The following is a 16,458-nucleotide window of genomic DNA, read 5'->3' as shown; positions in this document are numbered from 1 at the left end:
GACAGGCAGTGTCGATTTAGAAAGGATAATCTCGACGCCCAATAAAAATATTATTCTCGTCTAATCCCCCCGGTGGCGTAATGATACCGTAGTCACCACGTAATCTTTAAATATAACCCATATTATTTTCTAATTTATTTTTCTTTTGTTTCCTCATTTCAAAATTTGTAGAATCAAATTATCACAAACCAGCGCATATTAAAAAAATATCAAAGAACGCACGCAAAATCTCGGTGCTTGGTAGTGCGGGGGATGGGAGACGCCAAAATATCTAGCTAAGAGACTGATGATGATGCACTAATAGATATTCGCATAGCTTTAAGTTTTACTTCAAAATGAAAACCTGTTAACATAGGTCTGTTAGTTTCCGCGCTATTGATCTTTGAAGAGACATATACCACAAACCAACATGATAGTATTTCAGGAAACCTAAAACATAATGATGCAGATTCATAGGAAAGTATAGGTGCTTTTTTATGGAGTGTACAGAGTTTCTACTTAACGAACAAATTACTGCCAAATATTAAAACAAAGACCAACCAATAAATTAGTGGTTGAGTGCGCTAGTGGCAATTAGTGCACGGGTGTTAATTTATTTGCATGTATTTAGAATTAATAAGCATGTATTTAGAATAAATTTACATATCATTAGAATAAATTTACATTTATGTATTTGCATATTTATAACTTTTATAAACTTTTAATTATTTATTTTATGAAAAATGTGTAAAAAGAAGGTAATTAGTGTTACTAAACGCTATGCATATGATGTTATATTCATTACTGTAAAGTATGTAATGTATGAAACGATAATATTAATGTTTATAGTATTGAAAATAAGATCTTTTGATTTATGAAACGCTATGAATGTCCGTAATGGTACGAAAGAACACGGTCCCGTTACGCGAACCCACGATAAGTACGAGTAATAATTATAGTGTACTAAGGAATAATAATAAATGGTTATAGTGTACTAAGTGTACTCCCAAAACACTTCTACAGGGTGTCCCACTTAAAAGCCTCCCGGCTAAAAGACATTTGTCTATGGGGCAAATGACGACTGTATTGCACAAGTTAAATGGAATAGTCCATTGTAACGTGAACCGTGATAGGTGCTGAAGGTCATCAGTATAAACAAGTCATTTATTTTCATGATCCTTGGCATGTAACTGTTGATCGGAGCCGGGCTATTAATTTTACTTTGAAACCACAGATTAAGGCGAGAATAGTTGCCAGCAAGGGAACCTTGAAGTACAGATTACGATCAAGTAAAGCATTGTTTTCAAGGCCAAGAAAAAAAGATGATCTTTCATCAACATCCTAGACCTACTTATCAACAAAACGACAAGTGGCGATTTGGAAAAGTATCCCCAGTTTCTGCAAAGGAGGAGGACACTGTCGTACAGCGGTGCATAGACACAGACCGAATATCGAACAGAACATAATCACAGAGGAGCATCTGGTCCTACGGGGATAGCGGTTTGTAAGCAGCATCGACTGACGACCAGCGCTGTATCAAGGCTTGCCCTGATCGCACGCAACGATCCTGTCATAACCTTCATCGTCGCCACGAGCGAGGGAAACCAGACAACCTGCAAACAGCAGCTTCGGTGAATGCGCCATACTTATCCGATTTTCCTGCCCTATTCTGTCAGCAATGTAAGAGAACAACACTTAAATCTAATGTGCGTTCCTCTCTCTTAGCTACATCCCGAGTGACTCCAATCCCGTAACGATCTCAATCTCTAGCAGCGCAATAATATATTACATGTACGTACACATCAGCCCATATCTTTAAGTTCACTTTATGCACAAAAAGCTAATCGTGACTGAACATATAGTTTAAAGCGGGATCCGAATCACTATGTGTCTCCACCGGGAATCGAATCCGGATTAAAAGGCGAACACGTTACCACTACATAATCGGGAAGCCCTATCATGTGTACACATGTATGTGTGTCTGTGTGTGTGTGCGCGCGCGAGTGTTGAAAGGAATGAAATAAATGCTTTGTACGTCTGAAATTTCAGTTCGAATAAATTACGTACATTACAACCACTTTTTAGAATATCTTAATGCCGACCTCGATGGCGGGGTGGTTAGCATAGCGCGCTACGGCGTAAGGGGTCCCCGGGTTAGAATCCCGGTCTGGGTATGGGTCTTCTTCGTTAATGTTCCTTCATCGATTTCATTATAGCATCACCCATCCTCACCTTCGCGATTAGCCAAAAGTGACACAAAAGCGACACAAAAGCGAAATAAAATAAACAAAATGAATGAATCAATAAATAAATAATGATTAATTATTGACTCACGACTCACGACTCACGTACGTGTTGATGATACACTTGATGTAGCAGGTATAGAACAATTTCAATGTATTGGTTTATATGAAATGTATGCTCAGATAACAATGGTTTTTGATATGGTTGCAAGAATGACAGTAGATATCAAATATACTTGCTGAAACCTCCTCGACATGTTACTTCTGGATACGGCCCTGGTGTCATGATAATGCATTAGGCTATTTTAGTACATGTATCGACAAACATAACTGTCGAACCTGAACGTAACTGTGCGTTTTAGGCTGAGCAAAGATAGGGTAAGTGATGTATCTTACTCCTAGCGTCACAAAAAATAATGCACGAGGTTTGTCGACCTCTCCATATCATCAAGGACTACAAAGAAATAATCGCGAATATCTTCGTAAATGCTACCCGCACAGTAAATGTTTAGAAATGTAATTTTTTCCTTGACCTAAAGAGTCAGAGGGCTATCTGGTTCATCGAATGTCAAGTGTAAACAGTCCTCAAAGTCCGCAATTACCCTCGTGTTCATAAAATAACGATCATGTTTCATTGGATACACACAGCTATGTGAGATACAACCTGAAAACAATAAGAAAACACAACAAACCAACAATCGTGGAGGAAAACAATTGAAAAATGGAAAAAAGCAAATATAGAGCCACACGGTGATTGGAACGTCTTCAGACAAAAGCAAATTTGATATTTATTTATTTTCTTTCTTTTACTTCGCCTTTCTGCCACTTTTGGCTATGGCTAAGATGAAGATGAGTGATGATGATGAAATTGATGAATGGACATTCACAAAGAACACTCAGGCAGGGATTCAAACCCCGGGCACATAGCGACGTAGCGTTCTGTGTTAACCACTACACCATGGAGGTCGACAGCCAATTTGAATGCTTCACAGAAATATTAATGGGGGAATTGGTGTCTCCTGACAGCAATGCATGCCATATAACGACGGATTGAGGTGATCCTGAGAAATAGCGTCGCACTCCTGCAACAATGCTGTAAGCAGCTCTAGAGGGGGCCGAAGAGGGGGGATTCCGTACTTCAATGCGTTCCCTGCGTATATACCACGCATGTTCTATTGGATTCAGATCGGGGGAATTCGCCGGACAATCTATGCCCTGGATATTCTCTGATTCCAGTTAGTAATTGACAAGGTCCGGTCTATGGGTCCATATCAAGGAAAGCAAGCCCAATTTCACCCCTGAATAGACGGACGCATTGTTGGATATTCATATCCCGGTATATCTGTCTAGTGACGGAACCCCTAGCAAAGACGTGGAGAAGTGTACGAGAGCCTTTCATAATGCCAGCTCGCACAGGAATCCTAGCACCTCCAAAATAATCATGTTCAATGATGTTCCCCTTGTTATATCGACACCATGAGTCCATTATGAAAGCGACGTCAAACTGTTATTTCAAACTTAATCCGTGTTTGCATTCGATGCACCCAGATTGAGTAATGTTATCAAGCGCCAAGTGGCCAAAACACATAAGATTATTGGGTAGAGAAATAGAACACTTGTGAACATATCAGAGTGTGAGTATGAGTATGAACAAGAGTCCAAAGTATGGAACGGCCTGCATCATATGATGCCCTCAGAATAATCCATTCGGAAGCTTAGTCATTGGTAGATGTACTAGTATCTGAAGTGGTGCTTTGGACGAGTCGATTCAGGAAACCTTTCAAGAGAAAGAAACATCCACAGCTGCGTGTTTTGACTTAGGGATTCAGGCCTCGATTCCACTTTTTTTAGGTGAGAAGGTAGAGCTTTTTAAGAGTGGAAAACTAGAATTTTGTTTTGATCATAAACGGGTCAGTCAGTGGAGAACAGGCCACCTCGCATGTCTCGACGTGTAGATGCCGCGGCTCCAAGACACTCCTGCCACTGGAAGGGGGTTTCGTTGTCGCCCGAAAGATGACAGTCGCGTCGCAGGCTTGTGTGAAGCAGTGCGAGTGTGAGCCATAAGAAGTGCAGACGTGCAGGGACTTGCCGTCCGGCATGTCATGGAGGCTAGTAAGGAAGAGCAGCGAGCAGTCACGCGTTTTCTGGTAGCGGAAAGCGCTAGTACGCGAAACATTCACCGTCAAATGACGGCAGTGTATGGGGAACAGGTCATCATTTTCGACAGTGATAGATGATCCAGGTCGTGGATCGTCTTGCAGTGACGTTCTTCCTTCGCGAAACCTCCGACTCCAGTCCTTCACCCGCGACAGAAGAACAATGTTCCCCATACATTGCCGTCATTCGACAGTGAATGTCTCACATACTAGTAGCGCTTTACGCCACAAGGAAACGCACGAATGATCGCTGCTCTTCCTTACTGGACCCCATGATATGCCAGGCGACAAGTCCCTTCACGTCTGCACTTCACACGGCTCACACTCGCACTGCTTCACACAAGCTTGCGACGCGACTGGCATCTACCGAGCAGGAGCATCGTGGAGCCGCGGCATCTACACGTCGAGATAAAAGATGTGGGTTGTTTCCACGGGCTGACCCTTATATTTGGATATTTACCGTCTTGCATTTCTACCTCTTTACATTAATCACGACGAAGATGAATGAGTGACCTGACTGGAACTCGAACCCAGAGCATTTTGAAAGCATTCTTGTGGGTCTAGGACTAAGCACTCGGATATCGACATGGAATATTCAAATTAAAACCCTTAACCGGGCAACCAATGTCTATCAGACACTGTTGCTTACATTATTTGTCACATACTCCAAACGATACTTCCTGCGAACATGATATTTTTTGACTTTGTTTGTTTCTCTCTGTTTTCTCATTTCACAATATTTGACTTTATTTGATAAAGAAGGTCAGGCGTAAAAAAATATTTTCCATTTCTCTCACGTAAACGGGCAAGCAGTGTCTGTCGGACACAGTGTACAATTGATATGTAAAGAAGTCTACTTGAATATGTATTAACAAATGTTGAATAAAAAATGAAGTATTTTATAAGACATTACATAAGAATATTATTAACGCAAAAATAGAAAAAATGAAAAATAAAACTATTTCCTCACACTACCTTCCGGCCTAACATGTTTCATGTACTATGCTGCAAAAAATACAACATGCAATTACGATGATGATGATGATGAATACAAGAATTATGGACATAACAATGATGATTTGGTTAAATATCATGTCATTTGCTTGTTTCCACAGCAATGAAACATAAAAATCTCGCATTAGAAGAGCAAAATTAATTTAAAACAATGCAGTGTCCGACAGACACTGCTTGCCCGGACACGTTACAAAAATAGCTTGCCCGGTAAATTCCCAATGCAACTCGGATAGTTAGTTACTTTCGAGGGTGCAATGGTATAATAGCCTGGTGCAAATTCTCAGAAATGTGGCTGTAAAAAGTGCAGGAAGCATTTTTGAGGAAAAGCGGACAAACAACCTTTTCTGAATTTAATTGATGTGCTGATTACGAATATTTTGTTTGCCACTCTCGATTTTTATGTTATGTGCTTCAAATCGCTAAACACAAAATGGCGGCTATACGAAATGAGTTCCAAATAACTTTTGAAAGAGCAGAAACAAAATTCTGATCTTGGTGTCAAACATTAATTTTTTGGGTATGCTGAATCCAAATATTATGTTTTGTAATCTGAAATTTTAAGCTATTTGCTCCAAATCGCTAAAAAACAAAATGGCGGAAATATGAAATGAGGTCCTAATAACTTTTGAAGGAGCAGAAAGAAAAAGTTATCTTGGTGTCAAACATTAATTTTTTGGGTATGCTGAATCCAAATATTATGTTTATTAATCTGACATTTTTGAAAATTGTTGTAGTTTTTCCTCTTTTTTTAAACAAGAGAACCACAAAAATGACTAAACCTATAATATAATTTTTCTTCTTTTTTTACTATATTTCAGAATGATAGAAACATAGAACCATGGATCCACTTATAAATTTGAAAAGACCTGCACCTGTGAGCCATCATCTTAAGATGTTTCTTATCAGTTCTCCTCAAAGCTGAAACATTGGGCCAGTTAAAGGTAGACACCTTCGTGAAGGAAAGGATGATGGCCCCTGACAAAAGTCACACACAAGTCAAGTTAAGTGATCCTCTACAAGTCAAATGCAAAGACCTTTAAGCCCCTCTATGAAATTAAATTGGTAGTAAGTGGCAAGGAAACCATTTTGAAAACTGACAGGAATATTCTCCAGCGCCTCGTAACTTCCTATGAGGCAGGTCATAATGCAGATCTAAATAGCATTTTGTGTCATGAACTAATGCCAATTCCAATCTCACTTGCCAACACAAATGGAAGTCTGGGAACAAAGCTATTCTAATTCTAGTTAATGTGATGACCAAGGATGTAATTTGTCCACCTAATATATCAATTCCGTCTGCGCCATGCCTTATAATAGATGGTCAAGCATTAGTTGTTGTACTTGGAAATCCTGCAGAGTTTTTAAACTTTGGTCAACTGGCAGATGCATTTCTTAACCTTGTTGTTTCTATGGGAAGAAGCTTTAAGAGGATTGATGTCACTTTTGATCGGTATAACGCAACTTCAATCAAGGCTGGAACGAGGGATAGGCGCTTGAAACATGCTCATTTAGTAAGGAGAGTAATAGAAAATGGATCCGTGCCAATCCCCAACAAATTCAGTGACTTTCTTGCTAACTCGGAGAATAAAAAAGATTTGGCCTGTTTTCTCTCTAATCATTTGATCGACAATGCTCCTGCAGACAAAATCTTTGTGGTTTCCGGTGAATTTCACAAGGTGGATGACGTACGGACAAACAATCGTGATTTGTCTATTGAAGGATTGCAGGCAAACCACGAAGAGGCGGACACGCGCATTGTAATTCACTGTCTTCATTCTGGTGCTGATAATTGTTGTCTGAGCAGATGTATTAGTGCAATTGGTAGCGTTATTTCACAAGATTAGATGTACGAAATTGTGGTTGCGAGTAAGAACATCAAAAAAAGAAAATACATTCCAGTACATGAAGTCAGGTAGAAGCTTTCATTTATGGATTCTGTCTTCGAAACTGTCATTCCATTCCACGCCATAACAGGATGCGACACAGTATCCTACATTGCTGGGATCAGTAAGAAGACAGCATGGAAAATATTTAAAACTGATAATAATGATCTACTAAATCTTGGTGTTGACGAATTGAAACAAGAAACAGCGCACAAGGCAGAGAAGTTCATATGCAAGTTGTATGGTGTACCGGAAGCAAGTAGCTGTGATGAAGCCAGAGCAAAGCTGTTCAGCAAAGGAAAAACACCACAAGCACTGCCCCCCACTACCGATGCTCTACGGTTACATATACGCGTACAATGGGCCCACTATCAAGCCATGGTGTGAAGACAGTCGGTCATAGCAAAACCTGTGTTACCACCACCTACTATCTTGGGATGGAAAATGGTTGATGGACAGCTCGTTCCAAAAGTTCAATTCGCTGCCACCAATTCCACAACCCTGCTACGACATTGTCACCTGTGGATGTTTGGGTGGTTGTATATCCGCTACATGTTCCTGCAGGAAAGGCCAGCTTGTATGTACTGCAGCTTGCAAATGTGCAGATACTGGCACTAAGGAGTACATGAATACCCGTGACTAGAAAAATGTTATACTATTTTTGTAGGCAAAATAAGGTTGAATAAGGATAACGTGCGGATTTATCATACACTGGTACTGTTAATATTTCAATATGGTAAATATTATTTTGCATCTTTACTTTAGCAATGTTCTATACTTTTTTCTGTATTAAACACCTATTGTTACTCTGTTTTATTCCTAGTTCAAAAGTATGGATACGAAACATTGCATGGATGCACGTAGCCGCCATTTTGGTTTTTAGCGATTTGGAAAACACAGCTTAAAATTTCAGATTAGAAAACATAATATTTGGATTCAGCATACTCAAAAACATAATGTTTGACACCAAGATCAGTATTTTCTTTCTGCTCCTTCAAAAGTTAATAGGAACTCATTTCGTATGGCCGCCATTTTTTTTAATTTTTTTTATTTGGAGCACATAGCTTAAAATTTCAGATTAGAAAACATAATATTTGGATTCACCATACCCAAAAACATAATGTTTGACAACAAGATCACTATTTTGTTTCTGCTCCTTCAAAAGTTAATAGGAACTCATTTCGTATGGCTGCCATTTTGTTTTTTAGCGATTTGAAGCATATAACACCAAAATCGAGAGTGGCAAACAAAATATTCGTAATCAGCACATCAAATACATTCAGAAAATGTTGTTTGCCCGCTTTTCCTCAAAAATGCTTCCTACAGTCAGAATTTTCGAAAATTTTCCCAGTCTATAACATTAGCCTGGTATTTTAACACAGCGTTAACTTATTGCGAAAGTTTGGCCATAGGAAGCTCTGGACTCCAGGAAAACAGCAACACTTGCTGGATGTAATTTTAATAACGATATCGTGAAGTGTTTGGTTATGAGAATAAGTTTTACTCTACGTAAAGACAGACCATAAGGATTGTTTAGTTCACACAAGTTGTTACGGTCCGCCCTGGATCGTACTTGGTTCGATGGGTCTATTGAGCCTCGGCTTCACGCTCAGTATCGCTTCGGGGCTTGAGTCTCCTCGGCTCAAGGTTCGGGTTATTCCGGCTTCTTCAATCCTCGATGTAAGGTCCCTCGTAATTCTAGGTCAAAGGTTCTCAATGTACTTATAGATCTTGACCAAGATTCTAGAAGTAATCGACAATCCTTTTTCCCACTAGGTTCTGTCGATATCCAGTTAAGTATCCAACTTCCTTTTCTCTTTTCAGCCTCTGACCAGAGAACCGAAAATTAATCCGTGACCACAGAATAAGAAAAGGTGTTCCCTGACCAGGGACACAAACGTTGACTACTAACAGTCTATCGACCGATCCCGAATTCTGGTATATCCTACGACAATCACAATCCTCTCAATTATATCTCCTGACCAGGAGCATAGAACCGAGAGAACATAAGCCTTCTGACCAGAAGAGCTAAGTAATTGTCCTAACGATAATCCAGAATAAACTAATTCCTAGTAGCGACGTGGAAGTAAGCGCAGAAATACGGGTGTGAAAAGAAAAGACGGTAATACGAGTTCCGTATTTATCTGGAGTTCGAATACAAAAGGCCACGGGCCACCGAGCTTCGCTGCTTATATAGGATTTCTCGGTGCCGTGAAGGATTTACAAACTTTTATCTTAACATCAATTTTACATTACAATAAAATACATATTAATAAAATATCAATGAGGAACATAATTAGCTACATGCAGAAATTACTATTTTTAACCTTCTGTGAATATTAAATATGCAATATAATTTTCATTGTTACACTCAGCATTTAATTTGACTAGGGAGTATGGCTTCTTCCAACTCCCCTCTCTCCCTGCAACGGCCACGCGAAAAGACAACAAAGAAAAGAAAGAAAGTTTACAACGTTAAAATGTTAAGCAATTTTTTTTTTAAATACAGGTTTTGTCTTGCGCGGGCATAACTTTCGTTTACCTTAACGTAACTAAATTCTGATTACACCGTCTTGCAGTAAAAGAATCAGGGATTAATATGATATTAGTTAAATTATTGTCCGCCAAGGGACACGACAGATATAGCGTGGGGAAGACAGCCTAATCTTTCGTCTTTTCCCCGGTTTCAACGTTTACATAAAGTTGAGTCTGTCTGGCTTCTACACAATAGCGATTGTTTTCTCGCATTGTTGTCCCCGATAATGAAATTCCAGCTCAGCTTGCTGGCAGAAAGAAACAAACTCTTTGAACTTATATTTAACATCTGGATGTATAGTCTATATACGAGGTGGTTTCCACTTTTCTTGGTAATTAACCATTAACACCCAAAAATTATAAATACCAAACAAAGGAAAATATTAAGTTTATATTCACATTTGTAACGTGGACACTGCTACACGTTACAATTGCCCCGCTTCCTACGAGAAAATTTGAACAATTTTCTCTCACAGAAAAATTGTGAAAATTTTCAAAACTTCACTTAATGTTCATAACAATTCACTGGCCACTCTTGAGGTTCCCCACTAGTCACAAGAAATCTGGCTTTCTCCGAGTATTTCTCTCCGTCGTTCCTGGAACGGGTGAACTTCTTTAAATTCTGGTAGATGACTCGATCTACAGGCTCCTTTTCTAAAGCTTCGCGCTAGGTCACTGGGATCGGATATGGATTCCTAAACACTGGTTCAAAATCCTTCAACCATATCTCACAATAAACATCTTTACCACAGGCAGGTCTTTGTGAAAATACGATATTTCATAAGCAAATGGAGCAAACTATCCTGTTCACTCTTGGACAAGAATTGACTTTCTTCAACTTTTTCCCTAATTTTATCTTCACTAGCACTCCACTTATCCAACACAGCGATGTTTACTCTGGCTTCCTTTTCTAAGCGGAACGGAACTTAAGCAAGATTCCTATTTGAACCTTGGTTAGTGGGAACTACTGGAGCACTCCAATAGTACTGACGAGTCTGCTCAAGCGCTTGTTGTTGTTCAAAGGTTCTCGGTAACTCGGATTCATATGTCTGAGATCCTGAAGTCACGAATTGCCGGTTAGGAGAATTGTAGACTCTTCTTCGAGGAGGAGATGCAGAGTTTCTTCTTCTCTCGACGTAACCTCCTTCTGGTGCTCTCGTTTCGGGATCAGTTCTGGGCCCTGGTATATTAGGCCGACTCCTATACCACGTCCTTCCTCTAAATTCCCTAGTTTGACGGTAACCATTATTACCTGTCATTGGTTCCTCGTCGTTACGGACGTCGTTGTTAAAGTTTCTCCCCGCAGGGCCGTGGTTTTCTCGGACGACTTGTCTTACTGCTGTATTTCTCTGCAGTGGTTGCTGGTTTCTAAACCTTCCATTATTACTGTTCCCAGCTTCATTTCTCTTGAACCAATCTGCTCTCCAGCTTTCGGACTCTTCATTCACTTCATATCTTTTCAGAAACGCTGCTAACTCTTCCATTGTCTTCGGTGGGTTAACGAGGCAAAGCTGTCTGACTTTATAGGACATCTGTCTAATTATCATATTCACGACTTCACTTTCTATGAGTACTGGAGAAAGATTCTTAAAACCAGCATAGATTCCCCACGCATACTCTTCCATGGTTTGACCCTGGCCTTTATAGTACTTTCTATTTCTCAAGACGTCCAGTTGTCTTTGTTTTGCTTCCTCTGAAGCAAACGTAGCAGTAAACTTTTTACAAAACCCATTGTAGTCCCTAAACTCTTCGTAATGGGCCTGGAACCAATGCTCGGCTTGTCCGGTAAACAATCTGGATAGTAACTGGAGACGATATTTCTGTGGAACTTGCATAAGCTCAAAGTTAACATTTAGTTCCTTCAAATACTTCTGTGCACTCTGAGCTTCAATATTACCACTGAACTTAGGGAGTTGATTTAAGTCAGATATCCGAGGTAATTTTCCATATCGTCCTTCGATCCTTTTATCAAATTCCGAATCTGAAGAAGATGGAGTTGAGTTCCTTCCGCGTCTTTGCCTCTTATGACGAATCCTTCCCGGTGGTCTTTCGTCCTCGGAGGAGGAATCACAAGAAGTTCTCTTCCGATTTTTTTCTCTCTTCGAGGTTTTTCCAAACCTACCAGCATCAGAGTTTCCAACGGAGGTCACAACTTTATTGTGATTAATTCTTTCTTCCATACCTCGAACAATTAGATCTTCCACTGTGGGCCTAACATTATTCTTCCTCGAGATCTTTCTCTTACTCGGAGGTCCGCGTGCACCCTCACACTCAACGTAATCTGACGTCTCTCCAGCTGACTGATGGTTATGAAAGCCATAAGGTGACTTAACAGCGGTTTCCTGTTGAGATGGATCTACGTGAAGTCCTTGAAGCCTGTCTCTTAGGGAGCTTATGTTTTGTTCCACGTTTAATTTCAGCTGACGTAACTCGGTGGCCACACAAATGTTATTCTTTTTAATGTTATTAACTTCTTCACGAACGCTGGTTATATTGTGGGTTACTTCTTCACGGAAGCTGGAAATACTAGTATTTATCTCTTCACAAAAAGAGGAAACCCTACTCTCTCCTTGACGTAGTTCTTCACCAAAATTCTCTAACCTCTCAAAGCACTCAGCAACCTTAGAACTTACTTCCTCATTTTTCCCTAGATAAGCAGTCATCTGTTCCTTAATCTCGGTTACACTCACTCCCAGAGTGTCCATGGAACGAGTAATTCCTTCCATTTCACGCTCTCGCTCAACTGTAAGCGTTGTGTGGAGTAACTCCCACTTCTCATTATTTTGGGACAGTTCCTTGCTTAGAGTTTCATGCAGCTGTTTCCACCGTTCTTCATTTTCCGATCTATCAGCATGTCGCTGTCTTTCTTCTTCTGCTTTCTCTTCTTGTCGCTTTCTTTCTTCTTCGGCTTTCTCTTCTTGTCGCTTTCTTTCTTCTTCTGTTTCTCTTCTTGTCGCTTTCTTTCTTCTTCGGCTTTCTCTTCTTGTCGCTTTCTTTCTTCTTCTGCTTTCTCTTCTTGTCGTTTTCTTTCTTCTTCTGCTTTCTCTTCTTGTCGTTTTCTTTCTTCTTCTGCTTTCTCTTCTTGTCGCTTTCTTTCTTCTTCTGCTTTCTCTTCTTGTCGCTTTCTTTCTTCTTCTGCTTTCTCTTCTTGTCGCTTTCTTTCTTCTTCTGCTTTCTCTTCTTGTCGTTTTCTTTCTTCTTATGCTTTCTCTTCTTGTCGTTTTCTTTCTTCTTATGCTTTCTCTTCTTGTCGCTTTCTTTCTTCTTCTGCTTTCTCTTCTTGTCGCTTTCTTTCTTCTTCTGCTTTCTCTTCTTGTCGCTTTCTTTCTTCTGCTTTCTCTTCTTGTCGCTTTCTTTCTTCTTCTGCTTTCTCTTCTTGTCGCTTTCTTTCTTCTTCGGCTTTCTCTTCTCTTAACATACTCCAGAACTGTTGCCACCTGTTCTCTTCAGCGATTTTTTTAGCTTTCTCTTCCGCCTTCCGAGCTTTTACCTCTGCAGCCTTTTCTATTTGACGTTTTCTTTCTTCTTCTGCTTTCTCTTTCTTTCTTTTCTTTTCTTCCATTTCGGACCAAACTGTCAACCACGGAGGAAGTTCAATAGCAGGTTCCTTATTCTCATCGTCATCGCCCTGGCAACCTTTACACCGGATGGTATCTAAGTCTTGCCCTTCCACGGTTTCAGCCTCAAATTCGCAAACGAAATGCCTCCACTGGCTGCAGGAAATGCACCTAAATGCCCCCTTATCTTCATCTTGATCGGAGCAACAATCAAAGTGCAAAATCCCATGTTCCTCTACAATCGTCGGCAATGAATTGCGTTTAGACTTTCTTGTTGCCATCTCGATGTTTCGTAATTTCTGAACAACCACCGGATATATACTTCGAGCCCCAAACGTTGCAGCGCCACTTGTTACGGTCCGCCCTGGATCGTACTTGGTTCGATGGGTCTATTGAGCCTCGGCTTCACGCTCAGTATCGCTTCGGGGCTTGAGTCTCCTCGGCTCAAGGTTCGGGTTATTCCGGCTTCTTCAATCCTCGATGTAAGGTCCCTCGTAATTCTAGGTCAAAGGTTCTCAATGTACTTATAGATCTTGACCAAGATTCTAGAAGTAATCGACAATCCTTTTTCCCACTAGGTTCTGTCGATATCCAGTTAAGTATCCAACTTCCTTTTCTCTTTTCAGCCTCTGACCAGAGAACCGAAAATTAATCCGTGACCACAGAATAAGAAAAGGTGTTCCCTGACCAGGGACACAAACGTTGACTACTAACAGTCTATCGACCGATCCCGAATTCTGGTATATCCTACGACAATCACAATCCTCTCAATTATATCTCCTGACCAGGAGCATAGAACCGAGAGAACATAAGCCTTCTGACCAGAAGAGCTAAGTAATTGTCCTAACGATAATCCAGAATAAACTAATTCCTAGTAGCGACGTGGAAGTAAGCGCAGAAATACGGGTGTGAAAAGAAAAGACGGTAATACGAGTTCCGTATTTATCTGGAGTTCGAATACAAAAGGCCACGGGCCACCGAGCTTCGCTGCTTATATAGGATTTCTCGGTGCCGTGAAGGATTTACAAACTTTTATCTTAACATCAATTTTACATTACAATAAAATACATATTAATAAAATATCAATGAGGAACATAATTAGCTACATGCAGAAATTACTATTTTTAACCTTCTGTGAATATTAAATATGCAATATAATTTTCATTGTTACACTCAGCATTTAATTTGACTAGGGAGTATGGCTTCTTCCAACTCCCCTCTATCCCTGCAACGGCCACGCGAAAAGACAACAAAGAAAAGAAAGAAAGTTTACAACGTTAAAATGTTAAGCAATTTTTTTTTTAAATACAGGTTTTGTCTTGCGCGGGCATAACTTTCGTTTACCTTAACGTAACTAAATTCTGATTACACCGTCTTGCAGTAAAAGAATCAGGGATTAATATGATATTAGTTAAATTATTGTCCGCCAAGGGACACGACAGATATAGCGTGGGGAAGACAGCCTAATCTTTCGTCTTTTCCCCGGTTTTAACGTTTACATAAAGTTGAGTCTGTCTGGCTTCTACACAATAGCGATTGTTTTCTCGCATTGTTGTCCCCGATAATGAAATTCCAGCTCAGCTTGCTGGCAGAAAGAAACAAACTCTTTGAACTTATATTTAACATCTGGATGTATAGTCTATATACGAGGTGGTTTCCACTTTTCTTGGTAATTAACCATTAACACCCAAAAATTATAAATACCAAACAAAGGAAAATATTAAGTTTATATTCACATTTGTAACGTGGACACTGCTACACGTTACAATGTCCCGTCTACTTCGCTGCACTTTTTTACTCTCTCTGCACTCACGGGTCTAGGTGGTCACACTGTGCAACACCGACTCGTCTACTTCGTTCACTTGGTGTTTGCACTACGTTCTGGAGCGGTGAGTGTATGGTTACATGTTGCTCCCTAACTAATCAAATGAACGTTTAAAGCGGCAGACAGGCATTGGTCGAATCTTAGGAAGTTTACCAACACTGTTGCATCTACTTGGTTAGACGTCATTTCCTTGCAACAGCCCAACACCGGGATACACCTGCACTACACCTAGTGTCAAAAAGTGCACGGAACTAAACGGGCTACAATAATTACCCAGTTCTGTACTGATGACGTCACGACTCCTCAGGTTCAATCAGCAGGCTTGTTGGTTTTGTCAGAGGTGACGTCACCTAGTGCAGTTCGAAAACGCCAATTAAACGAACAATCGAGCCCGGAGCATGTACTAAACGGCAATGCACACTCCTCTGCTACTCGTAAAAAAAATGTTCTTAGTTCTATGTGGGTACTGATCGCATTAGGCGCTGCAATCGAAGTGCGGTTCGAAAGATTATCGCTTCTAGTCCAAGGCATCAAGACTGAACTGCTAGAGCCATGAAAATAGTCCAGTCAAGGTCACGCCATAAAGCAAATATTTCAACCGACGAAATCAACACGTACGTACAACGCGCAAAGTGTCGACTGAGCAACTTAGAAGAAGTGTGGCAACCCTGGACAGCCACAGGTGTGGAGGAGGCAAGGGAAAGCTCCGATCTTGACCGGGGCCTCCGAGAGATACTTATGTTAGGCCTCACACCAGCTTTCGTGACGTCACAGGATTAGTCAAGTATAGTCAATTTACAACATTTAACAAAGTGCATTGTATGAGTATAATATTTAGTTTTCTGAGTGACATCGCTTTCACCTGAAGAACGTTTCAAATGTTATATGACATTGGAAAATACGTAAATAATATTGATAAAATCCAATCTTTACTGTTCTGCATAAAGTACCTTTATTTTTCAAATTACCAATGGAAAAAAGGCGATATAGATAAAATTTCATCCTACATTTGGAACTTACCGTAAGTTCGTAAAGAATTTTCGTCGTTAGTATATAATTGCTATTAAATTGCTGTGGAATGAGAACTTGCTGTCCGAGTTATGTATGCAAGATAATTTTGTAAAAGTTTACGTACAGATGGTTGAGGAAAGAACTTGTAAGATTAGAATTTCGTATTAAATAAGCTTTCCAACTTTCGAAACTCAATTCCCGTGTCAAATTTGATAAATGTTTAATTTTCTAGAAATCTGGTAAATATTTGGATGC

The 16,458-nt window shown here is 40.1% G+C and overlaps 1 protein-coding gene across 2 annotated transcripts in view; it reads right to left on the bottom strand.

Moving 5' to 3' along the window:
* Positions 1-16,458, bottom strand: part of Sema2a (Semaphorin 2a) — a 1,542,453-nt gene that overhangs the window by 1,383,103 nt on the left and 142,892 nt on the right. The window lies entirely within an intron of this gene.

This window comes from Lepisma saccharinum, chromosome 3 (genome assembly GCF_977018435.1).
Source record: "Lepisma saccharinum chromosome 3, izLepSacc3.1, whole genome shotgun sequence".
Classification (NCBI taxonomy): Eukaryota; Metazoa; Arthropoda; class Insecta; order Zygentoma; family Lepismatidae; genus Lepisma; species Lepisma saccharinum.
This window is presented reverse-complemented; position numbering and strand designations above follow the sequence as displayed.